At 33.6% G+C, this 16838-nt stretch overlaps 2 long non-coding RNA genes across 2 annotated transcripts in view; both read right to left on the reverse strand.

Annotated features, from left to right (window-relative positions):
- The window catches only part of LOC143259169 (uncharacterized), a 44405-nt gene extending 31135 nt beyond the window's left edge, over positions 1–13270 (reverse strand). Inside the window, exon 1 of the long non-coding RNA XR_013032989.1 lies at positions 13050–13270. This is a non-coding gene — a long non-coding RNA (uncharacterized LOC143259169). The remainder of the gene's footprint in view (positions 1–13049) is intronic.
- On the reverse strand, positions 3532–4471 carry LOC117225015 (uncharacterized). The gene is made up of 2 exons (XR_013033076.1): positions 3930–4471; positions 3532–3862 (listed from the first exon to the last, which is right to left on the reverse strand). It is a non-coding gene; the product is annotated as an uncharacterized LOC117225015 (long non-coding RNA).
- Positions 13271–16838: the final 3568 nt, after the last annotated feature.

Genomic DNA, 16838 nt, shown 5'->3' on the forward strand with positions numbered 1-16838 from the left:
AGAAAAATAGGGAAATATAGAATAATAGAAATATAGAAATATAGAAATATAGAATAATAAAAATATAGAATAATAGAAATATAGAATAATAAAAATATAGAATAATAGAAATATAAAAATACAGAGTATAAAGATTGTCCAAATGATAGAAATATAGAAATTGTCCAAATTATAGAAACATAGAAATTGCACAATTTCGAAAACTGTACAAATTTAATGAACTGAAATCGGCGCACTGATCTATATATATATATATGCGAGGAAAATAGCTTCGGCATTTTACACACTGTTGATGATAGACCGCGAACGTTGTCTCTTCTTGGTGCGCGGCGTCGCGCGGCACGAAGTACAGATTTGCAAGATACGAGCGATCCACTGTGATGAAACGATGAGAGATGACAGTAATCTCTGGAGTTACGTTCAACCGGCAGAGGAGCCGTATTTGTCGCGGCATGTTCTCTCTCCGACGGTCCTAAAATATCACGACGATATTTTGTCGCTATCCCCAATAAGTTGCGAGACAATGTAACACCTAACGCGACCCCCGCTGTAATATTGTAATACGCGCGTTCCAAGAAAGGCACTCCGTGGGGACATTTCTAGAATATTAAATTACTGCCATAAAACCCCTTGTCCGCAACCCCGAGGCATCGTGTTTTGCCACGTTATTGCGTTGTTTCCTTGTTTTCCCGTAGATCATTTTCTACTGTGCATGCGTATGTATTATCTGCATAAAACATATATGTATGTATATAGATAGAGAAGGCACCCTCTTTATTGAAAATTAGTTTCCACCCTTAACGTGTCCCCCGCTGGAACTGTTATTTTTCACGGTTCTCGATGAAACAATTCCATTACTATCATAAATCGAAATTGAGGATTTTTATTAATAGTTGATTCCTTTTTTTGATTTTAATAAAATTATGCAAGGTTCTCCGAGTTCAATGAGACTACCCTGTTACATACTTCTGTTTTAATTAAGTTGGAATTAAAACTGGCGAGCTCTAAACGCGACCAATATATTATATTCTCATATATAACAATGGCATTATATTATAATATAATTATTATTATTGTTATATTAAGGATTATATTATAATAAATATAAATTATATTATAATAAATATATACTTGATTAGAGAGTAGTTTTTGTAACTCAGAAACATTTTTATAATGTCAAGAACGGTAAAAGAAAAAATTAAAGATCGGTCATTTTGACCGGGTTTATAATTCCAGTGTTAATAACAAAAAAAAAATTGTTTCGCTTAGAACGAAATTCGAATATTAAAATTCGTATACATTTCGTGAACGAGTACCGCGATATTCGTCGACAGCTCAACGAACGGTACAACTTTTCGAGAGTTCCATAGGCTCTGATTCGCCGCAAGACGAACCCTTTCATCTTGCTTTTAACAAGCTAATTAAATGCCATCCGCGCGTTCCGGACGCTGACTATAATCTATTTTCATCGTACTTTGTAACAGCTTGGTGGTCTTTCGAACGAACGAAGTCGCTTGAAAGTTTCCTTCTACCATTTATGCTTCAGAATTTTATTAAGATTTTGTAGATCGCTGGTCAGACGAGACGGCGCCTTGCCGAGAAGGAAAACACGATATAAAAATAGAGAAGTGTTGTAACAAAGCGCTTGAAAGCAGCTTCGATAGCGAAGCATCGAAGTCCGCGCGTTGCTTCGTTTACGGGCAAAGAGAAGACGGCGACGATGCAAACAGAGATCGATGGAGGATAAACTTGAAAATAAAAATTATGTTCGCAAATGATCGGCGGCGATACATTTGACACGGAGATTCTTCTATAAAGATTATTATTAATATCACGATATTAATTGAACGATCGCTTTTTCCCCCGGAGATCTTGGCAGAAATTGGAAGTTCGCGACCTCCAAAACCGCGATTTCTTTTCTTTCCGAGCGAAACGGATACTTTTTTAAATGTTTACTTTCCTCGAAAGATCGCTTTCGTTCTTTCGAAGCAAGAAACACGAGCAAAGAGGCGAACGTTGCCTGAACCGTGAAAAAATTAACAGAGGTGACACTACGACGGGACAGAAAACGTCGTGCACAAGCGTGACGAAAAAGGAAGGGTTGCGTTGGTGTAGGTCAGTTCTGTGGACCCAGGTATTTAGCATGGTGGCCAGAGGCTCCGATCGCCGAGAAATGCGGCGGTCTTTGAGTCAAAGGGTCCAAGGGACAAAGGCTCCTGTTGGTCAGCCGATAAGTAGGGGACGAGTATTTGCGGTGCAGGGTAGGTCTAGACTTATGGCACCGAGGTGTCAGCAATAATGAGCTATAAAGGGCCTAGCGTGGGACATTCGTCGATTATGCTTCCAATAGAGACCCTTTCTCCGGTTTTCCGCCGACGCGCCGCCACAGATTTTCAAATCTGATTCGAACCGATTTCTTTTCCAAAATCCTAAAGTGCTAAAGTCTACGAGAAATAACGTATGGCGTGGCATTTAAAAAATCCAACTGCAAGGTGCTGTTGGCTAAATCGCAATTTTCTTGGAGTATTTCGAGTTTAACACAAATATTTAAAATTAAAATGTGTTTGTAATATATTCTTCGTATTTCTCCCTTATTCTGCAACATTTCTGCCTCAACGTAAACAAAAATTATTATATATTATTATACATATTATATATATTATTTCTATTATATATATTATATATATTATAGTTCTTTGATTTTTACGTATAAAACAGCATATTTGTGGTTATAAAAATAATGCTAATAATATTAATACTAACACTATATAATATCATATTATATTATATAGTAATAAAAGTAATACTAAGTATAACTAATATAGTAATATAACTATAAAGTAATATCATAATATGATATTATATAGTATTAGTATTTTGATATTATTAGTATTACTTTTATAACCACAAATAATATCATAATATGATATTATATAGTATATTCTTTCTAAACAGTGACGCACACAAAAAGACAGTAAAAGATGTTCAAACGCCTTCACGTTGCCACAGTGTGCGCCATAAAGCAGCATATTTGTGGTTATAAAAGTAATACTAATAATATTAACACTAATACTATATAATATCATAATATGATATAAAATAGTATATTCTTCCTAAACAGTGACGCGCACACAAAATACAATACAAAAAAAGACAGTAAAAGACGTTCAAACGCCGTCTCACGTTGCCACAGTGTGCGCCATAAAACAGCATATTTGTGGTTATAAAAGTAATGCTAATAATATTAACCCTTTGCACTCGAGTGGTGACTCTGAGGCACCACGTTTTAAGATAATTTTCATATCAACAAAGTTTAGATTTCAAAAGCTGTTAAGGGTGTAATTGTTGCGCGACTCCCAAGAGTCAATTTCACATGCATAAAATGTATTTTGCCATATGAAATAAAAACGCTATAAGTTAGAAAAATGATTTTATATTTACAGTTAAAATAGCCTCGAGTGCAAAGGGTTAATACTAATAATAATAATACAAAATATCAACTAAATATGTAGGGAAAATATGTAGCGAATGTTTTCGAAACTGTTCTATTTCTTCCTAAACAATGACGCGCGCAAAATACAATACAAAAAGACAGTAAAAGACGTTCGTCATGTTCCGCTTCGTGCCCTGTGCGAGCGCGTCCTTTTTTCCTGGCCGAATGTCACGAGACTTCTTACGAATTTGACCGTTTCGTTCGACCGGCGTCTAAACGAAACGCCCGCCGCTCGTCCTAGCAATGTTATAGCGATGTTTTTATACATATGTCACGACACCTCACGTATGCACGCACACGTACATCGCGGGCACCGCGATCGGCTGTTGTGATTTCGGAGGTCGTTCCGAAATAGTAAACCTTCGGCTCCTACGAATATGATAATTTCTCTCTCGTTATACGTACAAATACGAAAATATTACCCGTATAAACCTACCTATTGCATTTCGCAGAAAATTTACAAAATTTGTCCAATGTCGATATAACAACCGTGTTGATAAAGATCTTATCATTTGAATAATTATGTATTTCATCGAATGCGTTGCAACGAATCGCCTGCAAATAACAGAAAGACACACGCGTTACGTAAAGCACGTCGTTATATCACAAAAATGAGACGAACCTATCATTATTATGCCATTTCCTCGACTTTTCCTGTACTTCCTTTGCTCCGCTCAAACGCTCTGCCATCGCTATTGTGTATGCAACCATTTTTAATTCTTGTTTTACTCACTGTTATTGTCATCTCGTTATTATTCTTACTTTTAAACTGTATTATATTTTACATTTATATATATTATATTATACACTTTATTGTTATACCTGTCGTTACATTTATTATTACTGTTATCGTATTTTCTGTAACAAAGGTTCCACAACGTTTACACAACAAATAAATTCAATTGAATTGAAAATGATTTCGGCCACTATGGTTTGATGTGAACTGTACAAACTATGGAAATATAGAATTGTAGAAATAAATATAGAAATATAGAAATAAATACAGAAAATAGAAATAAATACAGAATATAGAAATAAATATAGAAATATAGAAATAAATACAGAATATAGAAATAAATATAGAAATATAGAAATAATATAGAAATAAATACAGAAATACAGAAAAAAATATAGAAATATAGAAATAATATAGAAATAAATACAGAAATACAGAATAAAATATAGAAATATAGAAAAAATATAGAAGTATAGAAATAATATAGAAATAAATATAGAAATATAGAAATAATATAGAAATAAATATAAAATAAATATAGAAATATAGAAAAAATATAGAAATATAGAAATAATATAGAAATAAGTATAGAAATAAATATAGAAACATAGAAATAATATATATATATATATATATATATATATATATATATTATTTCTATGTTTCTATATTTATTTCTATATATATATATATATATATATATATATACATATATATAGAAATATAGAAATAAATATAAAAATAAATACAGAGATATGGAAATAAATATAGAAATAATATAGAAATATAGAAATAACTATAGAAATCTAGAAAAATGCATAGAAAATTCACTGAAATGAAAAATGATTTCGGCCACAATAATCCTATGTGATATTGTGTGAAAAATATTCATGCCCATTCGAGACAACGCAAAGAATATTTTCTTGCGATCGCCGCAGATCCAACACGTAGGCGACAACGTATCGAAGAAAAGCACGGCGATGCAGCTTCGGGACGTACCGGCGGAATATAGGATTGTCCTTCGGCATCGTCGCCAACCCTTGTAAATGACACGTAGCAGACGTTGAGTTGCGGCACGAGAAGAATACTCGAGCCGAGGACATTTTCTTCGAACGAGCTTCCCCTGGGGAAAACAATGATCACGCACGGAATTCGATACGGGGCAAATATAAGTCTTGTCCGTGGTGTCGTTTCGGGGTCGCCGAACAGACGTTTCCTCCTCGCGTACCTGCGGCAATAAATTTCGGTCCGCCAGCAGAGAGAGAGAGAGAGAGAGAGAGAGAGAGAGAGAAACCTGTCCTATTTCATGAAAGAAGTTCGTGCAGCAAATTGCGTCTTTTACCATTCTTTGTGCGCCGATAGACAGACCCGCGAAACTTTGTGCAAAAATAAGAATTGTCCCCGCGTCGATTGGGAGACGCGGCAGCTCGGTCGCAATTTTATTTCTCTTTCTCTTTTTTTAGTTCGTCGAATCTAAAACAGTGTTCGTCGTACTCGTTGTATTCGCCTTTAATTCGCCTTTCCATTTCGATGCGTGCGTTCCCCGTCGACGAACACCAGGATCGCTAAAAATTTCTGCTCCCTCGGATAATTACAAATCGATTTACGTTTCAGGCGTATAAAAATACGCGTACTAAACCTTGAAGACCGGCTATCGCGGTGTCCTCGAACGTGTCGCAGAATGTTTTGGATACCGTGACATCGGCGATACATTTCTTTTCTATTTCTGTTTATGTAACTGGAACCTCTCCGCGAGCAACGATTATTCATGTGGTATATTCATCGCCGCGTAAAATTTACAATATTACAATTGTATTAATGCTACGTTTGCTAACGTGACGCAGTAATTGCGTACGCACGCGAAATGCGAAAACAACAGTGACTGCGTTAGGAATGATTGGACTGCGGATTTTATGCATTTATGCGGCGACAGAAGAACGTTTTTACTGTGGAAAAGAATCGGGAAGAATTGATATTGATACATTGATAATGATATTTACATATATTAATATATTAATATTCATATATTATATTTACATATATTAATATTCATATATTATATTTACATATATTAATATTGATACATTGATACTGACATATTAATATTGATACATTGATATTGACATATTGAGACTGATCTATTAATATTGGTATATTGATACTGACATATTGATATTAACGTATTGATATTGATATTTACATATTGATATTGACATATTGAGACTGATCTATTAATATTGGTATATTGATACTGTCATATTGATATTAACGTATTGATATTGATATATTTATATTAACATATTGATATTGATATATATTGATATTGGTATATTGATACTGATATACTAATACTAATATATTGATATTGATATATTGGTGTTAACATATTGAGACTAATCTGTTAATATTGGTATATTGATATTTACATATTGATACTGGCATATCGATATATCGATATTGGTAGATCAATATGGACATATTGATATTGAGGCGTGCACGGTGAAAATTCTCAAACGAGAACAGCAGTATTTAATTGCAGTTACATATCCCGAGATTCAGCGTCCGATCAACGGACACCGGGCTTGCGATAGGTTTGCCGCGTGGCTCCTGTAATCTTGGTAATCCCGGCGAAAGGAAAAGGCTGGAACGAAGATAGAAAGTATCCGGGAGGGATTGCGAGCAATAATGATCGCGAACATTTAAGCGCAAGAACGCCTCGGGTTGCGTTAAAGGTCCCCTCTTAATACACTTAATAAATATGTTTATCGCTTCGGTGACTCTCATCTATCGGCTGAGTGGGTCCGGTGACGTCACCCCGGCGCTTCTCTAACGTCACGTCACGATAAAACAGCAGAACCGTCGCAGCGGCCAGCGGCAAAATAATTGGCCGTCGACGCGACGGACGGCCACGGCGCCGCAGCGTGACCGGCCCGACAACGTATTCCCGTTTCTATTTACACCCGAGTTGCCGTGTATTTTTAACAAAAACACACCTACCTGCCTACCGCCGCGGCGCAAGTAAATTAACGACGAACCGCGACCGCCGGCATCGTCGACGACGACGACGACGACGAGGACGAGGACGACCGCGATGGCTTCTCGTGTCGCCAACGACGGTATCCGTCACCGTCCGAACGCGACCCGACCGTCGTACAGCGAAACGTAACACCTATTTTTCCCCGGATATCATTGGCCAATCGTCGCCAATTTTGTACTATAACTACGTTAAGAAAAAAGAAAGAAAAATGAAAAGAGATAACAACCGTGAAATCGTCGTTTCGTGACGAGAGCTGTTAAAGTTCAAATTGTTTTTTATTGGGTTGGCAACTAAGTAATTGCCGATTTGTTCAATGAAATAAAAAATTTTTTTTACTTGGAACGAAGTTTAATCTGTAATGTATTTTCCATTTTGTCCGATGACCCTTTTGCCGTCTCTCTGACAACTTGAAAATTCCACGCTCGTAGAAAGTCTGATCCTTTTCGGCCAAAAACTGAGTTAAGTGAGATTTTACAGCGTCATCGTCGTTAAAAGTTTTACCACGAAGGGAGTTGTCCAGGGTTCGAAATAAGTGGTAATCCGACGGCGCGAGATCAGGGCTATATGGTGGGTGTAACATCGATTCCCAAGCAATATCCATGAATTTTTGCCGAGTGGACAAAGACGCGTGCGGCCTAGCATTGTCCTGCCGGAAAATGACACCTTTACGATCGACCAATTCTGGTCGCTTTTCCTTGACCGCTGCATTCAATTTGTCCAGTTGCTAACATTCACGGATAATAAAAAATAACATAATAATAATAATAATAATAATAATAATTTTATAATATAACATTTACGGATATCATAAAAATGGGAGCGAGAGACATCTATAACTGAAATCGGCAATTACTTAGTTGCCAACCCAATATATTATTGGAGCAAGCTTTATAATAAAAACTGTACAAATTCTAAATAAATTCGGTCTTCTCACTTTCGTGAAGCAGTACACGCCAGTTAGTATTACTGCTTGCCAACCCAATATAAAATGGGTTATTAAAGAAAATTTCGCCCTTGCAAGCAGCTTCGATATCTCATTTTATAAGAATAATTTTGATAACTTTAACAACAGCTTTTGTCATGAAACAACGATTTCAGGGGCTCGTTAATTCTTATTATTCTGTCACGAATTTGAAGTATTAATCGTATCATTATCTTTTTTCCCCCTGTAATTTGCTCTCCTCGAAACTTCTACTCCCTTACAAGCAGAAAATAAACTTTCTGCGAAGCGAAACGACCCTCGTGAATATATTTGAATCGGGAACATTATTCGAGGGTGGAGATACGAAATCTTCATTTTTCTTCAACGTATGATTTCGCCGCGTTCGTTATTAAAACGATCTACCGGGAACTCTTCGTTTACCGCGAACCCGACGAGGAAGTTTCGTTCTAATTCATCATAATCATATATACTGGCGAAAATAATTGCGTACGTGTACTAATTATGATCAATAGCGCGGATCGCCAAGCGTGTGTCACGATGATTGATGCGTCAAAGAAACGGAACGTTAGCCGGCTCCGTTGAAATAAGGCCGGACAGTTCTTGCGCTCCTACAACTTGTATCTTATCGTGGGAATGTAATTATTATTAGACCTTTATGTACCGCTAATAGATGTCGTCGAAGGATAATAAAATACGATATACGATCCAGTTTTATGGACTTCTCAATTAGCCACGAGATGCTGAATATTTTATTACGAAAATAGCTTACCATACGGATGTTCGACTACGAAAATATTTCACCATAAAAACATTCGAAAAACAAAGATGTTTGACCGTAAATATATTCGATTACAAAGATATTTCACCGTAAAAATATTCCACTGCGGAAATATTCGATTACAAAGATATTCGACCGTGAAAATATTCGATTGCAAAAATATTTCACCATAAAAATATTCGACTACGAAAATGTTCGACCGTAAATATATTCGATCACAAAGATATTTCACCGTAAAAATATTCCACTGCGGAAATATTCGATTACAAAGATATTCGACCGTGAAAATATTCGATTGCAAAAATATTTCACCATAAAAATATTCGACTACGAAAATGTTCGACCGTAAATATATTCGATTACAAAGATATTTCACCGTAAAAATATTCCACTGCGGAAATATTCGATTACAAAGATATTCGACCGTGAAAATATTCGATTGCAAAAATATTTCACCATAAAAATATTCGACTACGAAAATGTTCGACCGTAAATATATTCGATTACAAAGATATTTCACCGTAAAAATATTCCACTGCGGAAATATTCGATTACAAAGATATTTGACCGTGAAAATATTCGATTGCAAAAATATTTCACCATAAAAATATTCGACTACGAAAATGTTCGACCGTAAATATATTCGATCACAAAGATATTTCACCGTAAAAATATTCCACTGCGGAAATATTCGATTACAAAGTTATTTGACCGTGAAATTATTCGACTACAAAAATATTTCACCATAAAAATATTCGACGCGCGTAAACGCAATGGCCCGAGATCCTTCTAATGAAGATGCTTCGTCGCTTTGAAGTTTCACTTTTTCTCCCCTCCCCCCTCCTCCCCCCATCACCCAAAGACCGTTTGAGAGAGAATACATACCTATCTTCTCCGCGGCAACGTGTCTATTTTTGACGCGTCGCTCATACATCAAACTCTCATTCCGTACGTGGTGACCCACATATGTTACAACCGACGTCCTGTACAAAATCCCATAGCCCGATAGGCAGGCGAACAGCAAGCTCCGTTTCTATCGGGCCGCGTTTCGCCATTTTACACCGGACGTGTTGCACCGATTCTTTCGCAAGATAATACAAATCTAACGAAAAGGTTTGCACACTCTGTTCGCCGCGAGAGTGCGAGTGTTCCAAAAATATGTACATATATGTATAACATTTAAGTATATTGATGTATATTAAATATTTAATGTATAGGTATATATATTAAATATTAAATAGATCAATGTATATTTAATATTGAATATACGAGTATGTACAATATTAAATATTAAATATATGAGTATATACAATATATATTAAATATTAAATAAGATATATTAAATATTTAATGTTTAAATATGTACAATATTAAATATTAAATATATGAGTATATACAATATATATTAAATATTAAATAATGTATATTATATATTTAATGTTCAAATATGTACAATATTAAATATTAAATAATGTATATTAAATATTTAATATACAAATATGTACAATATTAAATATTAAATATATTAATGTACGTTAAATATTTAATATACAAGTATATCCACACACACACACACAAATTAGACATTAGATACATTAATTTATATTAAATATTTAATATACAAGTATATACACACACACACAATTAAACATTAAATACATTAATGTATATTAAATATTTAATATACAAGTATATACAATTAAATATTAAATACATTAATGTATATTAAATATCTAACATACAAGTAGATACAATATTAAATATATAAGTATATATATATTATATATAATTATATATATATATTTTAAGTGCAAAATTATCTCGAATCTCATCGATTCATTTCTGTCACGCAACGCGTTCCGAAGCGTACGAGAGCGCCTCGCGATCGATATTTTCCAATTTTCCTGTTTTCCCGGGGCCCCCGTTCTTGTTTTCCTATCTGCTCTACCTGTCGACCGGCAAACAAACCCACCGTGTCGACAATTGATTATCTTTCTGTAACCGTCGCAGGAAATAATCATTCTCGCCGGAACGTTCGACACGTGTGTATTAACAAATCAAGATCACCTGTATATTATTTAACCCGTACTATGTATGTCGCAGCCGTGACGAATTCAACGACCTATATTTATGTTATGTATACAAAAAAAAAGCGTTCTCTCCGGTTCCCGAAACATCGCTGAAATCGTCGGAAAACTGCCGACGCTTCGATTGGGGTCCATCGCGCGGCGTTCGCCTGTTCATTCATCGGGCCACTCCCCGATCGATTGTTACTTTCCCGGGTAAACTCGATGACCCTCTGCGACGGAAGGTCTTCCGTCGAGCAAGCGACCGTCTTCTTCGACGAACTATGTACAATACATACATACATACATACATACGTACGTACATACATACATACATAAAGATGTAACCGGACGATCCTCGGCAGAGAAGCGGAGGAAATATCTCCGCGCACACTGTTGCAAAACCGGATGCGTGTCTCTCCTCGATGAAACGTGAACGGTGTCAAATATCGTTATATTGTACTAATAATAGAACGAAGAATATATTTGTGGCACGTGTGATAAATCAGTCTGCGGCATGTGCTCTGCTAAAATAACTGTAACTTGTAAAATGATGTTCTCGAATTTTATGAGCGATTTGTTTTTATAATTATTGTTGTGTTGTGTTATTATTTTTGTTCAGTTTATAGTCTATTATCGCTCGTAAAATTGGACGTCTCTTTTCTTAGATGACTTATTAATTTCAAGAACAAGTCACTTTTGGTCACACTGGTGGAAGTAGATACGTTAATATTTAATACACAATGTATATAGGGTATTAAATATTGAATATGTAAGTATATATGATATATATTGAATATTAAATGTATTAATATATATTAAATATTTACTGTATAAGTATGTATATTAAATATTTAATGTATAAGTATATATATTAGATATTAAATAGATTAATGTGTATTAAATATTTAGTATACAATGTATATAGGATATTAAATATTAAATGTATTAATATGTATTAGATATTAAATAGATTAATGTGTATTAAATGTTTAATATACAAGAATATACGATATTCAGTATTAAATATATAAGTATATAAAATATATATTGAATATTAAATAGATTAATATGTACTAAATATTTAATATACAAGAATATACGATATTTAGTATTAAATATATAAGTATATACAATATATATTGAATATTAAATAGATTAATATGTATTAAATATTTAATATACAAGAATACACGATATTAAGCATTAAATACATAAGTAGATACAATATATACTGAATATTAACTACATTAACGTACACTAAATATTTAACATACAAGTATATACGATTAAATATTAAATAGATCAATGTACATTAAATATTCAGTACACAAGCGTATATAGCATTAAATATTAAATATACCGTGTCCCTGGAATTAGGCGAACTGTAACACACGCACTGTATCACTGAACATCGACAAACTCGGCGACAAACTCAACGATATAATACTCCTCCGACGATGGTCGTCGATGATCGAAGGCGTTCCATACGATCGAAGCGGAGGCTTCTCCCTAATTTTCCATCAGTTCGCGCGCATAAATGAATAACTCAGGAAGAGAAGACACGGTTATTCGATCCTCGCGCCTCGTCTCTTATAATCGTCGACTAAATCGTCAGCCTCGCTAGGCTCGAATTATAATAATAATAACAATAATATAATATATATAATATATAATATAATATATAATAATATAATATATATATTATATATTATATTATATATTATATATATATATATATATATATATATATATATATATATTATATTATTATATATAATATATATATTATATTATTATATTATTGTTATTATTATTATTATTCGAGCCTAGCGAGGCTGAAGATTTAGTCGACGATTTAATTATATATTATATAATAATATAATATATAATATAATAATATAATATATAATATAATAATATAATATATAATATAATAATAATAATAATATTAATAACGCGAGCCTCGCTAGACTCGAATGATCGCGTCTCTTACCAAATCGTCCAGTTTTCTTTTTCGGCACAAACCGAAGGAGAAAATTAGGAAGAATTCGCTGTGGTGTCCAAGGTCGATCGCCGGGCTGGGAATCGACGAGCGTTCGTTCCTTCCCGGCATGATGCCTGTCCATCGATCGCAGGCCACTCGACGGACTCGATCGGGCCAACCAGGGCTAAAGATGTTCCACTGGTGCGGCACAGCTCCTTAAGAGTCTTACGGATACATAGCGTACTCCTGTGCACACGAGAGCAGAGACATATCGATCCAACTTTGGCCTTTAGAACGCATCGCGCCATTATGTAATTATGTATGTACGTCGAACGTAACGTTACGTAGTTACGCAAGCGAAGAGCAGCAGCAGCAGCAGCAGCAGCAGCAGTCGCCGCCGTTGTACGCCGCGTCCCGACGGCGAACGGGCTAGCAATTTCGTCGGAAAGCTCTAAAATTAATTTGACGTGTACCTCGCCAAGAGAGCAGAGGAGCGATCTTAAAGGAACGCGCTTCGCCGCGACGCGTCGCGTCCCGTCGGGTGGCACGCGGTCTACGCGGTTAAATTCTCCCTAATTGACCCCCCCCCCCCGCTCGGATACACGGTGCACGAAAATGGACAATTTGGGAGCCTGGATAATTTAATGCTGTCACATAATTATATAGTAATTGTATAATATATTATTTATTTTGTTTATATAATATTTATATAATAATGTTATAATGTTATATGACTATTTGGGAGCTTGGACAATTTAGTATTATCACATAATTATGTAGTAATTGTATGATATATTATTCATTTTATTTATATAATATTTATATAATAATATAATATAATAATGTTATAATGTTATATGACAATTTGGGAGCTTGGACAATTTGGTATTATCACATAATTATGTAGTAATTGTATGATATATTATTCATTTTATTTATATAATACTTATATAATAATGTTATAATGTTATATAACTATTTGGGAGCTTGGACAATTTAGTATTATCACATAATTATGTAATAATTGTATAATATATTATTTATGTTATTTATATAATATTTATATAGTAATATAATATGATATAATAATGTAATGTAATTATAATTATAATTAATGTAACAATTATATTTCCTTCGAGCACATTGATCGCTTCATTTATTTATATGCACGGGTAAACGTGCGTTTTTATAATAATAGAAACATATTGTTTGGATCGACAGAGAATTGGCTAATTAGATAGACAATTTATGAACATTTTTGTTTAATATTCGAGTTCTTTTTGAAACAAATTTTTATCGTACATAGTTTGGGAAAAGTGGGTTGTTGATATAGTGAACAGACTATAAATAATTTTATCTTATTGTGTAACGCGGAGAATTTGGCAAATCAACTGTTTACGAAACAGTTGTTACATATGGAAATTGCATTTCGAATATATGTATTTCTGATATTAATATTAATATGAATCATATTGAGAATATTAATTATATTGCAAATATGAATTAGAATAAAAAAGAAGATTAATTAGATTTAGAATATTAATTACATTAAGAGTATGAATTATTAATAAGAACATAAAAGTTATATAAAGAATATTAAATATATTAAGAATATGAATTATTAATAAGAACATAAATTATATTAAGAATATGAGGTATATTTAATATGAAGTATATTAAAAAATGTCGCAATAAATAAATAAATGCCGCAAGAATTCAAAAATGTGTCTGTGTGTTAAATTGATCTTATTGAAATCATTTAGAAAAAGGAGGAACTCTCTATACAATTCCTGTTTTCGAAAAACAATATATACCATTTTTATTTCGCATCAAGGTCCGCTGTCTAAAAATCACTTTTCAACATCGTAAAACCGTAGGAAATATTTATCGAACGAGTCGAGTTCGTTGGTTCGCAAAAAAAGAAAAAAAAAGCAAAGGAGAAACAAGTAATTATTTACATTATATATATATATTTACAAATATCTCTAGGTTTCTACGAAAGACATTTCTTAAACTTTTGTCATAACCTCTGCTAAGAAAGTTAAAAAGCGAGAGTTTTTTCCTTCTTCTTTTTGTCGTCCCAGGTAACAGCAAAATTAAACAAAGGCATTTTAGTCATCGTCCAGAAGACTAAAATTCTTCTATCACCTGAAAAAGAAAAGTTCAAATCACTCGGTTTAGTTTTAAACATAAATTGTTCACACGCATAATATAAATATTATATAATATATAAATATAATATATATATAATAATATATATAATAATATAATATATAATAATATTATATATATATAAATTTCATACGCATTTTATCATATAAAATAAAAAATACTATAAGTGAGAAAAATGATTTTATATTTTTAATAGTAATATAATAGTAATATAATAATAGCATAGTAATGTATAATATAGCATAATAGCATAGTAATAGCTTCGAGTGCAAAGGGTTATAAATTCAGTCGACTGATGACCGAACGGGTGAAATTTTCCGCATCTAATTTATAAAAATTAAAAAAATGATCGCTTCGTTTTTTATTAAGATTTGCAAGAGGCGTTCGAATGCCGAAGAAGTAATCGATGCCATCCATATAAGTTTGCTTCGTAATTTTCGTTTAATCGAAAGAAATATTTTTAATTCCATGAAATTTTCGAGGTTTCCGGCCTCGGTCGTGGAAGTGTTAAATAATGAAAACACGAACGGAGATCCGTCCGCAAGGTTTCCAGAACGAGCCGCTCTCTCGAACATAGTTCTCGCGTGCACAAAATTCTGCGTCACGTTGAAACACATTTTTCAGGAACGGTTTGCATTACGCAACTACTTCCCGGCTACCGGAGCCGGCGCATCATCGATAGCAAGGCCGCTGTCCGTCGAAATTCTCACGCGGGAGCAAATAAAAAAAAAGAAGAATAAAAGGTATCCACAAGTTGGCGGGCGTAGTTGCGGACGAGAGGCTTTCTCACGATGTTATCGGCTCGGTAAAACGAAATAAACACCGGCAATTGAATAATTACACGTTAAGAAGATCGTTAGCTTTTAACCCTTTGCACTCGAAGCTGTTTTAACTGTGAATTAAAAGTAATTTTTATGACTTATAGTATTTCCATTTGATACGACAAAGTGCATTTTATGCATGCGAAATTGAGTCTTTTTGGTGACAACTTTAACCCTTTGCACTCGAAGCTGTTTTAATTGTAAATTAAAAGTAATTTTTATGACTTATAGTATTTCCATTTGATACGACAAAGTGCATTTTATGCATGCGAAATTGAGTCTTTTTGGTGACAACTTTAACCCTTTGCACTCGAAGCTGTTTTAATTGTAAATTAAAACTAATTTTTCTGACTTATAGTATTTCCATTTGATGTGACAAAGTGCATTTTATGCATGCGAAATTGAGTCTTGTGGTGACAACTTTAATCCTTTGCACTCGAAGCTGTTTTAATTGTAAATTAAAACTAATTTTTCTGATTTATAGTATTTCCATTTGATGTGACAAAGTGCATTTTATGCATGCGAAATTGAGTCTTGTGGTGACAACTTTAATCCTTTGCACTCGAAGCTGTTTTAATTGTAAATTAAAACTAATTTTTCTGACTTATAGTATTTCCATTTGATGTGACAAAGTGCATTTTATGCATGCGAAATTGAGTCTTTTTGGTGACAACTTTAACCCTTTGCACTCGAAGCTGTTTTAATTGTAAATTAAAACTAATTTTTCTGACTTATAGTATTTCCATTTGATGTGACAAAGTGCATTTTATGCATGTGAAATTGAGTCTTGCGGTGACTCGTACAA

The sequence above is a fragment of the Megalopta genalis genome, chromosome 3 (assembly GCF_051020955.1).
Source record: "Megalopta genalis isolate 19385.01 chromosome 3, iyMegGena1_principal, whole genome shotgun sequence".
In the NCBI taxonomy this organism is placed as follows: domain Eukaryota; kingdom Metazoa; phylum Arthropoda; class Insecta; order Hymenoptera; family Halictidae; genus Megalopta; species Megalopta genalis.